At 42.4% G+C, this 14,760-nt stretch overlaps 1 protein-coding gene across 1 annotated transcript in view; it reads right to left on the bottom strand.

Moving 5' to 3' along the window:
- The window catches only part of LOC146801653 (beta-1,4-galactosyltransferase 3-like), a 745,947-nt gene extending 732,910 nt beyond the window's left edge, over positions 1-13,037 (bottom strand). Inside the window, exon 1 of the mRNA XM_085621135.1 lies at positions 12,913-13,037. The gene's annotated coding sequence lies outside the window, so the exon portion shown is untranslated. The remainder of the gene's footprint in view (positions 1-12,912) is intronic.
- Between the last annotated feature and the right edge of the window lie 1,723 nt (positions 13,038-14,760).

The raw sequence follows: 14,760 nt of genomic DNA on the forward strand, positions 1-14,760 counted from the left end.
CATAAAAATAAGTGTACTTTTAATCACCCCCTATACGACCATTAGTACAGACGTCTTTAAGATTCTCAAAAAACACTGGCATTTACTAATTCATGACACCACGTTACAGGGTGTCATTGGATCAAAACCTATGATGGTACATGCCAGGGGACGTGCACTCAGACAACAACTTTGTCCAAGTTTCATTCCACCACAAAAAACTGTCACCTGTTTACCTCCTGCCCCAAATGGCTACCATAGATGTGGCTCATGTAGCATTTGTTGCTTTGGATTACATAAAATCACTAGCTTCAAGTACAACACAGACAGAGAATACACCATCAGGAGCTTCATAAATTGTAACTCCAAAATGGTAGTGTACTGGATCAAATGTATATGTGGAAAAATATACATTGGAAGCACTATTAGACCTCTTAAAGAGCGGATCCAGGAACACATTCGGGCTATCAGGAAAAACAAGTTCACTTTAACACCACACACAAACTTAATGAACTCCTAAAGTTGGGTTTTCATGGCATTGATATGGTGAATACGGGATTGAGGGGTAAAGACAAAATATCTCAACTGCGTAAACTGGAGAGTACTTGGATCATTAAACTGAGGGTGGTGGAATGTGGGCTCAATATTGATAAGGAGATGTATGAATTCCTGTAAGTGACTGATGGAATCAATAATGTATATCATTATCAATACTCTAGCTCTGTACTCTATTAAGATCCTCTGCCATGTTGTATCATGACTTATTCTACATATGAGTTTTTTACGTAGATATGACTAATCACTATGGTTATATTTGTAGCACATGCTCTAGGATAGGGATTAGTATGAGTGACTATTAATTACATCTCTTGTCCGTATCTAACTTTATGATCAATCACTATGGTTGTACTTGGAGCACATGCTTTAGGATAGGGTTGAGTATGAGTGACTATCCATCACACTTTTTGTCCATACCTAACCTTTCCCAACTTTCACTGATGCTGAATCTTCTTTCCTTTTTTAATTGGCCTAACTGGATATATCGAGCACTAATTATTGATCCACAATACTCGTGATATGCGGGCTAGACTAACAAATATTTATTACATTTTGGCTCTTTTTGAACCTCATTTGGTGAGATAATAGGCAAATTTGTGATCTTCATTACAGCTTCTAATCCATTACCATATGGAATGTTTTATTGTATTATATGTGTGAGGACTATCTCTGATAACAGTCATTTCTTAGCAAATGAACTGCTGTGGGTTCAACCAATGATAGTGGTGACCAACATTAGTTGAAACTGTTATAGGTTTCCGATAACAGTCATTTTTTAGCAAATGAACTGCTGTGGTTTTAACTAAAGAAAGTGGTGACCCACATTTGTTGGAACTGCTATAGACAGTCCGTTCTTAATTTTTATCGACAACTTGAATGTGTAACCAAAAACTTGGCCAATAACTTTACTATTCATGCGCTTATACGCAGTATAAATACATCTTGTTTGACAAACCAAAATGAGATACAGCATGTGATTCCTGTATACTCCAATTAGGATGAATATTATCCCGCACAATTTGCGGTATCTTTTCATCAAAGAATAAAAATTACTTTTTTGTTTCACGTAGGTACTATACGCAGTAGAAATATGTAACCATTAAATTATCCTAAATACAACATTTCCATCAGATGAATTAACAATGTTTAAACTGTTTAGGTTGTAACCACGTTACACACTAAACTTATGAGGTTCTGTTTGTCTCATTTCAATCTCCATGCTTTGCTTCGACTTAAACGATTATAAAATATGGCGTCCGCGTCTGACGTACGCGAAATTGCCTATCGTTGCCAGTGGAGAAAACACGTGAAGATACAGGTACACATATCTCCTGGGTCCTACTTTTTATTCAGTACACTCTGCGATACTACTAATTGGCCGTGTACTAAGCTTCTTACTTATGAATTTTTCTTTTGATTCTCCTCGTATTCCTCCCGTGCCCTTTGAACCTCCGTATAGAGAGAAGACTTACCAAGGTCCAGGGAGCCGGGTTGCCTTTAACTTAAAAGTGACACATTACAGTGGTGTCTACTTTTGTGGGGACTTCAGTTGAAGTGAGATGGCATTCTACCCGTGACATTTTCGGATAAGGATGGATTGACTTGAATTTATTAACCTTCGATTGATATCGTTTTACTTTGTCCCTGTAAGGGGTGTGTAATGGATCACCGCTTCATCGGCACTCTGGTTATCTCTTGTGCATTACAGAATTCTCCAATGAAGAAGTTTTTGCTTTTACGTGACATTCGATCAAAACGTTGTTCTCAAAATTGAGGTGAGGCAGGTTTTTTGTGAAGGCGAACTGTCACTATTTAGGGGTAATTGGTACAGGACGGTCTCTTGCTCTATTTCTTAAGAAGTGACGCGCACTGGTGTTGGACCTTTCTATACTAACTTAGTCCTTTTGACTCTTTCTTTGTTCACTTATTCATTGGCTTCTCTTTTGAATGGATATTCAACATACCACTGAAAGTCAACATGGGTCTCACTTTGGGGTCTTTTTCAATATGTATGTTTACACCTTGAACTTGATATATTGCTTCAAATGAATTGTTGGGGTTCATTATTTATTCTTTACGTAAAAGATTATGATTAATATAGGGATACATATGTGTTATATATAATAGCAGTATGCTTGAATGTCATTGCATTTGGTGCACAAGTTGTATGCTGTCTAATTACAACGTAGACATATCCTTAAAGGGCATTTTGATGGGTGTTATTTTAAAAGGTGACCATTGAGTGTCACTATCTATAAAAATGGTATATAAATATCTTCTTGCAGCCTTGAAAAAGCCCAGGGGGGCGAAACGTGCGTCGGCTGCTGTTGCTTTCCATTCTATTGTGAATTGAAAATAAAGCACAAAGAAGAACCTGATTCAAGACTTTTCTCCATTTCCTCAACTGAAAGTACATTTTGACTAATTGAACAAATATTCTTCCTGAGTGTTATAAAGCTCCAATCTCACTTTGTGATATTTTTGGGATTATAGATATAGTGATTTGGTGTGCCCTGGTGTTCTGTGATTTCATATTGCTTTAGACTCTTTGAGACTTAGCACATTCATACCCTGATGGGTGGGTATTATAACATTTCAGGAGCACCCGGAAGACCTGCTTTTGTAATACAAGCTCAGAAATTATCAGTATGAATGGATGTGCAGATAATTCAGCAAACCCATGGACTTTTGAAATGAATTCCTCAGGGAGGTGAAGGTGTCGACAGTTGAGGTGATCTAGTTGGAGAAGTTTAGGACGCTGAGTTCGAGTGGTTGGATGTCGGTCTTGCTACTTTGAGGGAAGTGGTCAAGAGAGGTTCAGTGACCTTGCCCCAGTTGCAGAGAGGGAGGGTGGGCGAGGTTTCAACGCGGTGTCTAGTGAGCCGTCGATAGTGAAGTGGACGATGCTCTTGTCCATCCAGGTCAGCTCGGTGGTGTGGGAGAATTTGGTTCTGTCATTGGTGGAGAAGATGCGGTCCAGCGTGTGACCCGCTCTGTGCGTGGGGGAGGTGACAAGTTGTGATTGGCTGATGATGCTCATGTTTTCCATTAGCGTGGTGGAGTAGGTGTGGGACAGATCTTCTAGGTGGAAGTTCAGATGCCCAAGGAAGATGTAGAGGTTGGAGTCGTTTGCTGGGGGAGGAGATATAGTCCAGCATGGAGTTGCAGAAGCTGGGGCAGGGGGTCTGTAGGCGACGGTTTCCCTGATGGTGGTTTTGGCATCCAGGTGGATCTGGAAGTTGAGGTGCTCCATTATTGGTGTTGTGTGGCTGTCCGAGCTGACGCAGTTGAGGGAGTCCTTGTGGATGATGGCGATACCTCCCCCAGGTATGTTGGGGCAGTCGCGGTGGACCATCTTGTACCCGGGACTGTTGTGGTGGCGATGTCGGTGATAAAAAGTGGGTGAGCCAAGTTTCGGTGACGATCATCATGTCGGGTTCAAGGGTGGTTATGCTGTCCCAGATTTCCGTGGCGGGAAGAGGCAGTGGGCTGGGGTCTCTGATGGGGTGCCTGCTGCTAGTTAGTGGCTGTGGTGGTTCTGTGTGACAGGATTAGCAGCAGTGATTGCAGGTGAGGGGGCCTTTGGTAGATCATAGAGAGGCGTTACAGCAGTTTATGTTTTGTGGCTTGGGTTCGAGGTGTTGGATTTCTTCAGCTGAGTAACTGCGTCGTGGTGTTGAACTAGGGGTCCTGCCTATGGGCACAGTCCAGAAGCGGACGGGCACAGACTGACTTGTCTTTGCTGCGCCCGATGCGCAGCCCCACAGCGGCCTCCATTAGGTAGCCCTGGGAGGAGGGAGGTGCAGTCCGGGAGCTGGGTGCGCAGGGAGCTCAGCACGTGTGAAAATCGTCAACAACAGGTCAGAAGGTTACACTGCCCACAGGGTCAAATACTCAAGGCACACGTAGGGGCAGAACGAGACTGCAGCAAAAAATAAGAGCAAGTACAACAACAAATGTCAAGAGGTGAAATAAAATAATATTACACTTAGCACAAGAGCAAAAAGAATAAAAATGCCAGGAGAAATTACACAAGCACGAGGCGGGGCTAGAACGGGCGGCGCTCCGCACTGAGCTGGAGGCTGAAAGGAGAGGAGTGGCAACCAGACTTGTAGTTCATGGGTACTCCAGTTTATTGATGTATACCTAGGGCTGTATCTGTTTTTTTAATTTTTTTATTAGCAGTTTATATCCTGTGCACAGTCCAGCCAAAATGCGCCTCGCAATCTCCCACCTGGTCTTCCGATGGCTGGGAGGTCCTCCCAGTGACATAACAGAGGCAAGGCAGGTAATACGTTGCGGGTCCCATTATTTTGTATCGAAGCACTGCAAGACTATTTATTTGTAATAAGTTTGCTAACGTTTTATGCTCCTAAGCAAGATCTGCAGTTAAATGGCTAATTTGAAATGCATTTTATTGGCTATGTGTTTATACGAGTCTTAAACAAGAATTGCAATTAGGGGTAGAATTTGTAGTAGCTGCTCACCCTGGTTTTTGCCTTAATACCCATTGCACTATCCTCCTACCCTTGGTGTCCGTGATGATAAATACAGCAATTGAAACCGAAAGCAAAAAGCATTTTTAATGCCATAGGTCTCGCATGTGAAAGTTAAAGCTATTGGCATTACTGCAAATGTTAATGGTTTTAACTTATGTTTTTTTTGGTTTTGCTAAGACATCTCTAGGTGCTTGCACATTTCCAAAATACGAGCAAGGGGAAGCAACTGCTTCTCCCAACCTCTGGATATTTGCAAGAAACTCCCTTCCATTCAGCAAGTTAACAGGAAATTTCTTTACAGTGCTGAAGAACTACACAGACTTGTACCCTGAGTCCTAATGGCATATAAAGCAGATAAGTGAACTGATTACAGTGATCTATTCAGAGGTCATCTGTGCAATGGGATTCAACACACAGCGATGCACCCTAAAGACATGCAGCAATCACTTTACTATCATATTATTCGTTCTTCATTACTAGAGCGATTCACGTGTATAGCATCCTTCGGAAATGCACAGTCAGATATGGTTAAAATTACTACACAATTACTACAGCTGTGCGATCTCTCATGCCACTCTGGCTACAGGCACCAGGGCGCTCCTGCATATGCTGGGCTGTTGTGAGGGGAAAATAAATTGGTGTGCTGTTATGTGGCTATATAAAACTATAGCATTTTGCAGTAAAATGGTCATTGATTTCACTCCATATCATTTAATGTCATTTTTAGTTGGCTGGAGAGGAATTGAAATGCGAAGATCTGCAGCAATTCACATTTAAAATAAGTTCTTGTAAGAAAAATCACTGTCATGAAAGGGAAAAGAGTCAAGCAATGGAAAACCAAAACTCTCCAATGATTCTCCAAGGTTCCATCTGTAATTCTCACAGTTGTTCATCGCTCATGCGCACTAGAGACCGCTGCTTGTAAACAGTGCACAAGTAACACTCACCTCACAACAAACATGGTCTAGAGTTTGTCATTTTATTCTGAAAAGAGCACACATGCCTTGTAATTAGGCAGCTCTTGGAAATGCACTGAGTGCAGAGATTTTGCTCAAATCTCAAGAATCAGCCTTGAATGTCTCACATACACCTTGGAGAATTGTCTGTGTGCGTTCAATGCACAAGAGATTCTGGAACGTGCACAAAACTTATGGTTCTGATTTTTCAATTATTAAAAACTAAATTAGTTGAGTAAATTCTCATTTAAAGCAAGGTAATCTAAGAAAAAATATATTTGTGCATTTTAATCCCAAAAAAAGATATATATTTTTTTTTATATTGAGGACTTTCCATTTGATTTGATTTGATTTTGATCACTTATATCGCGCACGAATCATCCCCAAGGGGATCTCTCGGCGCTCGCAACAAAACAAGATCTGCGGTCAGAGAGAAGGAAAGAAACAGTTAGAAGAGCCAAGATTTAAGCAACTTTTTGAATGGGGTCAACTTTGAACATTGGCGGATGTGTTCAGGGAGGCTATTCCATAACTTAGGGGCTAGATAGGAAAAAGCACGACCCCCTATCCTTACTTTCCTGATTTTATTTTCGCACAGGGTTTTGCGATTGCAGGATCTGAGCTGTCTTGAGGGCTGATACCATTTAAGTTTGTCCCTGAGGTAAACCGGTCCCAGACCATGTAAGGATCTGAAAACCAGGCACAACATTTTAAAGGTTGCCCTTTTTCTAACTGGCAACCAGTGAAGTTGGCGCAAAAGCGGCAGAGAGGGAGCTCTCGCAGGCTTATCAAGGGCAAGTCGGGCTGCTGTATTTTGTACCACTTGTAATCGAGAAAAGAGATCTTCCCGGATACCAAACAATAAGGAATTTCCATAGTCCAGGCGACTCATTAACAGGGCCTGGATAAGCGTTTTTCTGGCACTCAGCGGGATCCAAGGGAAAATATCCTTAGCATCCGCATAGTACCAAAACATGAGGAAGCCAAGGTTTTGACCTGGGTCTCCATTGAGAGCTGGTTGTCTAGAAAGATCCCCAGGTTTCTAGCGCAACTTCTAGGAATGGGAGCTGGGCCCAGTTTTGATGGCCACCAGTCAGGGGTCCAGAAATCCGCAGCTTTGCCGAACAGGAGAATCTCCGTCTTAGATGAGTTAATTTGCAAAAAATGACTTCTCATCCATTCGGCAATATCAATCATGCAGGCTGCAAACTTAACTTTCGTGGCTGCGGGATACTTTCCGAAGTTGATAATCAGCTGCGTGTCATCAGCGTAGGAGATGGCCTCAAAGCCACAGTTTCTAATGATAGACGCTAGGGGGGCCACATATAGATTGAATAATGTGGGGCTCAAAATAGAGCCCTGTGGAACCCCCTTATCTACCCCTACTAAAGATGATACGTAGGACCCCAGTTGGATGGATTGAGATCTATCGGATAAGTAGCTCTGAAACCACCAGTCATCACTCTTGACTGGAGATGAGAATTTGTGCGTGCGCTCCCAGTGTTGAGAATGCACGGTCAAGCACTCCCAAATGTGCTACATTTTGAAATTTCTTTAAAAAAAATTTTTAAATAGGGGGTCACAGTGGCGGAAGAGGAAATGTAAACAAATATACTTCGCACTTACCCGAACCTCCCCCATCTCAGAAATGAACATTTGCAAATGCAATAGGTCTTCCATTTGTGAAAGTTCGAGCTATTGGCATTATAAATGTTTAACTTATGTTTATTTTTTTGCTAAGACATCTCTAGGTGGTTTCAAATTACAAGACGGCAGGGAGTATGTGGTAAAGTAATGAGCAGCTCATATTTATTCAGAAAGTGCAGCCCCTGACAGATTCAACAAGCAATGTTGTGAGGGTGCAGTACCACAGGCTGTCTGTCACTGGATGTCCTGTGGGATCTCTTTTGGCCACATATGGCACTGCACCCTGCAACATGGCCAAGGAAAGGATATGGCACAGTGGTGAAGGCTGCTGATTAGAGAGCTGGGGATCCCGGTTAGAGTCTGGTGTAAGGCTTATTGTTTAATTTCCCCCAAGCGCATGGATAGATGCACTATATAAATAAAAGCTAGAACTGTAAAATAACATAAGAATTCAATGCTTGGGCAGAAAAGCAGTGTCATGAGCAAAACAGCAGCGGCCTCGAAGGGGTTGTGGGGGCTTGCAGCATTGTTATGGTAAGGGGAGGCACAGGGAGAATAAGGGACAGACGGCAAGTAAATGAAGCAACAGACCACAAGCAAAATGTAGCCACAGAAGTGTCATTGCTCAAGTAAATAGAACATTCATGAAGCAAAGACGCAGCCCAACTAAAAGAAAATAAATAAATAAAAAAAGACTTCTCTCGAAGTATAAATAACCTGAACAGTAAAAACACATGTAAGAAGGCCAGTCCTCATGGAAGGATACAACATTCCAAAAGGAGGGGCTTTAAGTGTATTCACCAATAAAAGGCCAGCATTTCCAAAGGACAGCAACAGGACCCAATGAAAAAGTTAGGCGTTTTTTCAAGTCCATATCCTAGCTACAGCATGGTTTGATAAGCCAAAGCAAGCGCTGCCTAGGAGAGGTCTAAAAAGGGTTCTTAAAGCTCTGTGTACTCTCTGGAGTTGCCACGCAGTGGCTTTATCTTCCCCAATTAGAAGTAAATAGCGGGAGTCTAAGTGGCTAAGCGCAGCCCATGGTGTCAAAACTGTGAATGTTATGAAGTGGTGAAGTGTGTATGAAGTCACTTCTGCTTCCCCTGGTATATACGTAAACAAAGTCCTTAGATGTCAGTATCTGATCTAAGCATTGAAGAAGTGTAGAGCGGGGTTGTTGAGATACCAAGGCTCCATATGATTTATCGCTTTTATTTACATTTAAAAATGAATAGTGTTTGTTTACATTGATTGGTTCGTGGTCCAGGTCATGCATCTCTGAACCAACTTGAAAATTTAAAAACTATTCCACTCCTGACAGAGAAATGTAACTGAACTGGTTCACATGTTTCCATGCCAACGAATAGAGCGACTGGTGAACCCCATTGGACCCAGTTTATACATCACCGCTCCGTCATGTGACGGGGCACTTTTAATTACAATATGAATAGTGTTTCAGGTTACATTGATTGGATTGCGATGCGGGGCAAGAATCTCTGAACCAACTTGAAAATTTAAACTATTCCACTTCAGACAGAAAAGTTTAACTGAACTGGTTCACATGTTTCCATGGCAACTAATGGAGTGAATGGTGAACCGCATTCGACCTAGTTTATATAGCACCACTCCACAGACTGTACATGGCACGCATTGTCATCAGGCCACAGAAGGTACATAATTAAAATAAAATGTTGAAGCAGCGTTCTGTTTATAGATCCAGAGCCCTAAACGCTGTAGATGTTTTGGGAGGCAGAATGATGATTAAGCCATGCAGTGCATTACCCACATACCACATAAGAAAGAAACAAGAGACAGCCTAAACACAAAACTGGTTCAGTCACCCTACACCATAGGAGAATGCTATTTTCCCCAGGGAGTAGTTACCTTTTTTATTTAGCCAATCGCAGGTCCTCAACTGCATATGAAAAGACTACATGGGCGGAGCCAACAATTCCAGGATTATGGCGCAGAAGAGTGGTGATGTCAAATTACTGAAAAAAGTCCCCAAAAACTTGGCCTTTTTGCAATGTACGGCGAGTGCTCTACCTGGTAAAATGTTATTTTGACTGTACTGCAGAACATTCGTACATCGATTCTGGCTCTGGTACAATGGACATATCTTTGAGAAAGAGATCATTGCATGGCTGTACAACTTAATGTCACCCTCAAATGGCATCTTGTTTCTACCAAAGAAATTATGAAAATGTCAGACATAAGCAATCTGAAACCTTGGCAGCTATGATGCTTGCAGTTAGAATTCTTCAAGGTAAACATTCCTACTGCACGCAACACCACATTCTTGTTGGGCTTTAAATATCTTCTTATTGGGCTTTAAATATCATCTCATTGAGCGCTTTATTTGTGAGAACAATGCTGCTGGCGCGAACACTGCTGCAAAGCTGTCTAGGGTGAGGCAGAAGGTGGGAGGCGCGTAGTCTTGTATTTGTGACTCCCTGTTACTTTGCAAATAAACAACTAACTGCAGCCCAACTAACATTTGGAGAGGAAACTGCACCTTTCCTCTTCTAGATTTCAGGTAGAAAGTTTTTTTTCTAACACAAAGAATGGAGGGGATGAGCAGAGAACCCATGTGTTTTAGGAGGGAATGCCCCAGGAACCCCAACAAGCAACAGTCAAGTGTTGCTCTCTGGCAAGGTCAAACCTTGTTGTGCTGGGACTGGTTCACTTTTCAGTCAGTGGTATCAAACGTTCTTTCCCCTGGAAGAGGATTTAAAACTGGGAAGATTTGGGAGACGTTGCTGCCTTTAACATACATTTGAATCATCCAAATAAAAAACCATTGGTGCAACCATAAAATGGAGCATGATAAACAAAAAATGCACCTTAAATAATTCGGATGAATCTGTAAATATAATTTACAGAGTAATGAATTGAACTAAAAATCTGGACTGGTGATCAAACAGTAAGTATGGATAAAAATCATTAATTGAGACAAAATTGCAATTCTGATCCAAAGAGCTTTCACCTCACAAGTTCTTTTGCTATTGCAGCAGTCTGCACCCTCTGCCTTTCATACATAGAGTCAGCTGGCATGACCCATAAATATACCAAAACTTCTGTTTCAGGTGGGATGAACATGATTTTTATAAGCGGTTGTGGGGTACTTCTTACCATTCTGCTGTTTAATATGGAGGTCAAAAGTGCCCCGATTTCTTTTCTCCAATTCTTTCTCAGATATTCACATATGTTGGCAAGTATGAAAACCTACTCCTAGCTTTGTACTCCAAAATGACTGCTGCCAGAAAGAGGGAGGCCGAAGGCACTTGGTGATGAGGTTACCTTATTGCCATCGGCTGCAACTGGTGGCTACTCTCTGGCTTGAGTGAGAGTTGTGGCACTTAATGACATTCTTTAGATGGGGTATGAGGAAAATAGGTACATAGAGGGATGGGGGCAGATCAATGCCCCAAATAATAAATAAGTTGGATAAAAAAAAAAAACTTATCTTGGCTTGAACAGGAATTTGGCTACTCAAATGTCGCATTAATTAAATGTTAAAATTTAAAGTTTCTGAAATGTGAAATAGACTGTATAAATTACAAGTCTTTGAGATGAACAAACAATACGTACGTACACTTGAACTGTCAGATGAGGTATATAGCACAATTATGAGGCTGGTTATACATACAGAAGTCAAATGAAAAAAATTACGACGATCTGATAAAAATACATTATTTGTATTTAGCACCTAAATACAAATAAGATTTAGGAACAACATAAAGCAGCAGTTGTTAACCTGAGATCCGGAGACTTCTGGAGATCAACAACCCCTACTCACGGGGTCTGCAAATGCTTAGAAAATTAAATAATTTTAATAGATTAATAAAGTGTATATGAATAAGAAGCAAAATGTAAGTTGAAAAAATGTAAATGTTCTGTAAATTTGAAAAGAATTTGAAATTGGAAAGTAAAAATCCTCAGATTGATTTGAGGGAGCAGTGCAAATGCATCAAAATGAATATAGTATGGACTACGGGTGGCCGCAATTGAACTTAGAAATGCTCCAACCATCCCATTTAAACAAAAATATAGATTTTTTATATCTGTGAATTAAATAAAATTCATCTTTCAATCTGAGTTTGTTTGACAAATGCTTGTTTCTATGTTTTTGTGTTCTGTTTTGGGGTTCAAATCATTAAAATTGTTTAAGACAGTGTTCCTGGCTTCCATGAAAGACTCAGTGGGAGTCCCCTTGATCCAGTAATGATGAAGTGCGGGTCCACTCAAGTCAAAAGTTTGGGCCACTGGTATAGAGGGAAACTTTGCAGAAGCAAACAGGATTTGCACTTACCCAATTATGTGTGTTGGGAAGCTTTGAAGGTAAGCAGTAAAAAAAAATATTTATTTGGTTTAAAAAAAGTATATGGAAATATTTATATTAAATAACACTGATCTCTCCCTCTATAAATATTACAAACATGGATTACGTATATGCACCGTTACAGTTTTGCAGCGCTTTGAATTTTGCCTGAATATGTAATGTAAATACGGTGCTCATGTACAGCGCTCCAACACCTTCGGGTCGAGTTCGCGCTATATAAAAGATGCAAAAAAAAATGAAAAAATAACTCCGAATGAAGAAAACAGAAGCCAGCCAGGCAGTAGTACAACTTGCATCTTACAGGGTGCACATTGAACTCAGTAGCAGCAACCCATCGAGCTCTCTTAACTGTTTATCAAACTAATGTGGTAATAAAAACCATGACTGGTTTAATTTAGTCACAAATCAGGTGACTGCCTTTAATGACATGATTCAGTTAGTCAAACTAATACGTATATGGCACATTTAGGGCCACCTAAGAGGTAGGTTTAGCTCTAAAGTGATATTTTTAGACACCGCGATAAAATATACCACCACTACTTTGAGAATAATCGAGCCTCTGGTTGCTGTGTGTAGAAAGAGTCTCTGGCAATTTAGAAAGATACAGTACGCAAGCTATCTTTTAATAGTGTTTGGTGATGAAACGTGGGGGACTAGGACTCTCACATGAAAGCTGTGTGTGTCCACGCCTTCACCTCAACAGGTGCCGGATGCCTCCTCTGTGAGGCGACGGCAGCAGCAGGCTGACACTTCTCTCAGCGTGTAAACACACAAGTTCGTCAGACCCCACTCCCTGTCAGCGCTCAGGCTGCCCCTCCGTCAGACACGAGGCTGTTCCTCCTAACAAGATCAAGACGCCCTACGCTCCAGGAAGGAGCCCTGTGACAGGCCGCGGCGCATGCGCACAGCGGCGGCTGGAGCTCGGAGACCCTACCTGCCGGTTTCTGCTCACGAACCGCCTCTCGCTTGATTGCCGCGCGCGCTCTGACGCATCCAGCTCCCCAGTGCCCTCGTCTGTCTCGAGGGCGAGCTCATTTGCTATGCCGCGAGAGGTGAGGCGTCTGACGTCAGACGTTACGTGTGGCGGACCGGTCACACTGCGGGAGCGGTGCCCGTTTTCTGTTAGAGGGCGCACTGCTCGGTTTTAGGTGTTCGGTCCTGTGCTCTTACTGCTCTTCAGAAGCAGAAGGGGAGGGCGTTGATACTGTGGCGGCAGAGCCTTTCCTGATTCTTGAAGTGTGCTGCTGTACAGTGGCCTTACCCCACGCCGGTCTTGCCACCGAGGTTTATATGCAGGCTGTCTCATCTGCCTGCTGGGGCCCACGTCGTGTGACATTTTCGCTCACTCCTGAATATTTTAATTAACAGCACGTTGAGGTCCGCATACATGCTAACCGACCAGAATCGGGCGTGAGACCGACGATTTTCTAAGCCAAAATTGCTTTATTTTAGCTGTCACGCTCCGAAAGTTCCCCCTTGTTACAATAGAAGTTGAGTGGAGAAAATACATGCCCCTGATTTTGTTTTCCAAAATCTGCCAAATTCCTGTTCTGAAATGTTGACGTATTGGTCAGAGACTCGTAGGTTTTGTTTTTTCACATTCGAAGCAGTGCAGGACATAGCAAACAAGCATTTGCAATGCTATAGGTCTCGCATTTACGCGAGTTTGAGCTATTGACATTGCAAATAACAATGCCTTTTATTTTTGTTTTTAAAACATAAATAAAAGGCATTGTCATTTATAATGCCAATAGCTTACACTCGCGTAAATGCGAGACCTATGGCATTGCAAATGCTTGTTTAATAATTATTGGGGAGGGAGGCATGTAGACCCCTCATCGAGCCTTTCCAGGTCCCCAGGACCCCATCCTCTGGTGCCGTATTATTGTTAAAGGGGAGAGGAATGTGCAAGCCCCTCCCCAGCCTTTAGTGCCACAGGTGCCCCACATACACCTATACACACTGAGCAAAAGAGTTTGTGAAAGGAGAAATTAAAAGGTAAGCAGCAACACCCTCTTGATTGTCACGCTCACTGCTGGTACTCTAATCATCTTGTCCCACAAAATGTTACCATTAAAACACCAGCCAGCCACACGCTTACACTCTAATGCTGTACTCTATAAAAAGCCAAACTTGTCTATGCTTGTTAAAACAGCCAAAGTTAGGTAGCTTGGGGACAATGTGACAAAGGAAGGGAGGTTTAAAATGTTATACTTCAGAGAATATAAAGAGAACCACAGACAAAAATCAATACAGCTCTTTTCCTGAACTACAAAAATGAAGTGGAAAAAGTTCCTATGAAATATATAGTCGAGGCAAGCATGCATTCTGCTTTCGATACAACACACACAGCATTATTTATGGCTTGTGTTTTGTTCGCCACTTTAGTAACGCAGAAACCAGGTTGACTCGGTATGTTTTTTTTCTCTACTTCATTTAAAAATCGTTCACCCCCGGGACACGCTGCTCCCGCTCCACCGCCACGTACTGGTCCATGGCGGGTTCTGGAGGCGGCGGAGGGGGGGGTCGGTGCCAGCGCTGTGCCTGGGACCTTAGTAGGGCTTTCGCACTATCCCTGCGCCTCTCTATGGCTCATACATGTTTTGGGCTTCTCTGTGGAGCACATGAGGGAGAGTGGGGCCTCGCGCATCGCCGAGTGACGCTTTGCAGGGGGCAGCAGGCAGTTTCGGCGGTCTGGCGATGAGTCTCTCAAGCGGGGCCTGTGTCTCGTACGATCTGTGATGAAAACTGTCTCGTGCGTGCCGTGACTGGGCAATCGAGC

This window comes from Triturus cristatus, chromosome 8 (genome assembly GCF_964204655.1).
Source record: "Triturus cristatus chromosome 8, aTriCri1.1, whole genome shotgun sequence".
Taxonomy (NCBI): domain Eukaryota; kingdom Metazoa; phylum Chordata; class Amphibia; order Caudata; family Salamandridae; genus Triturus; species Triturus cristatus.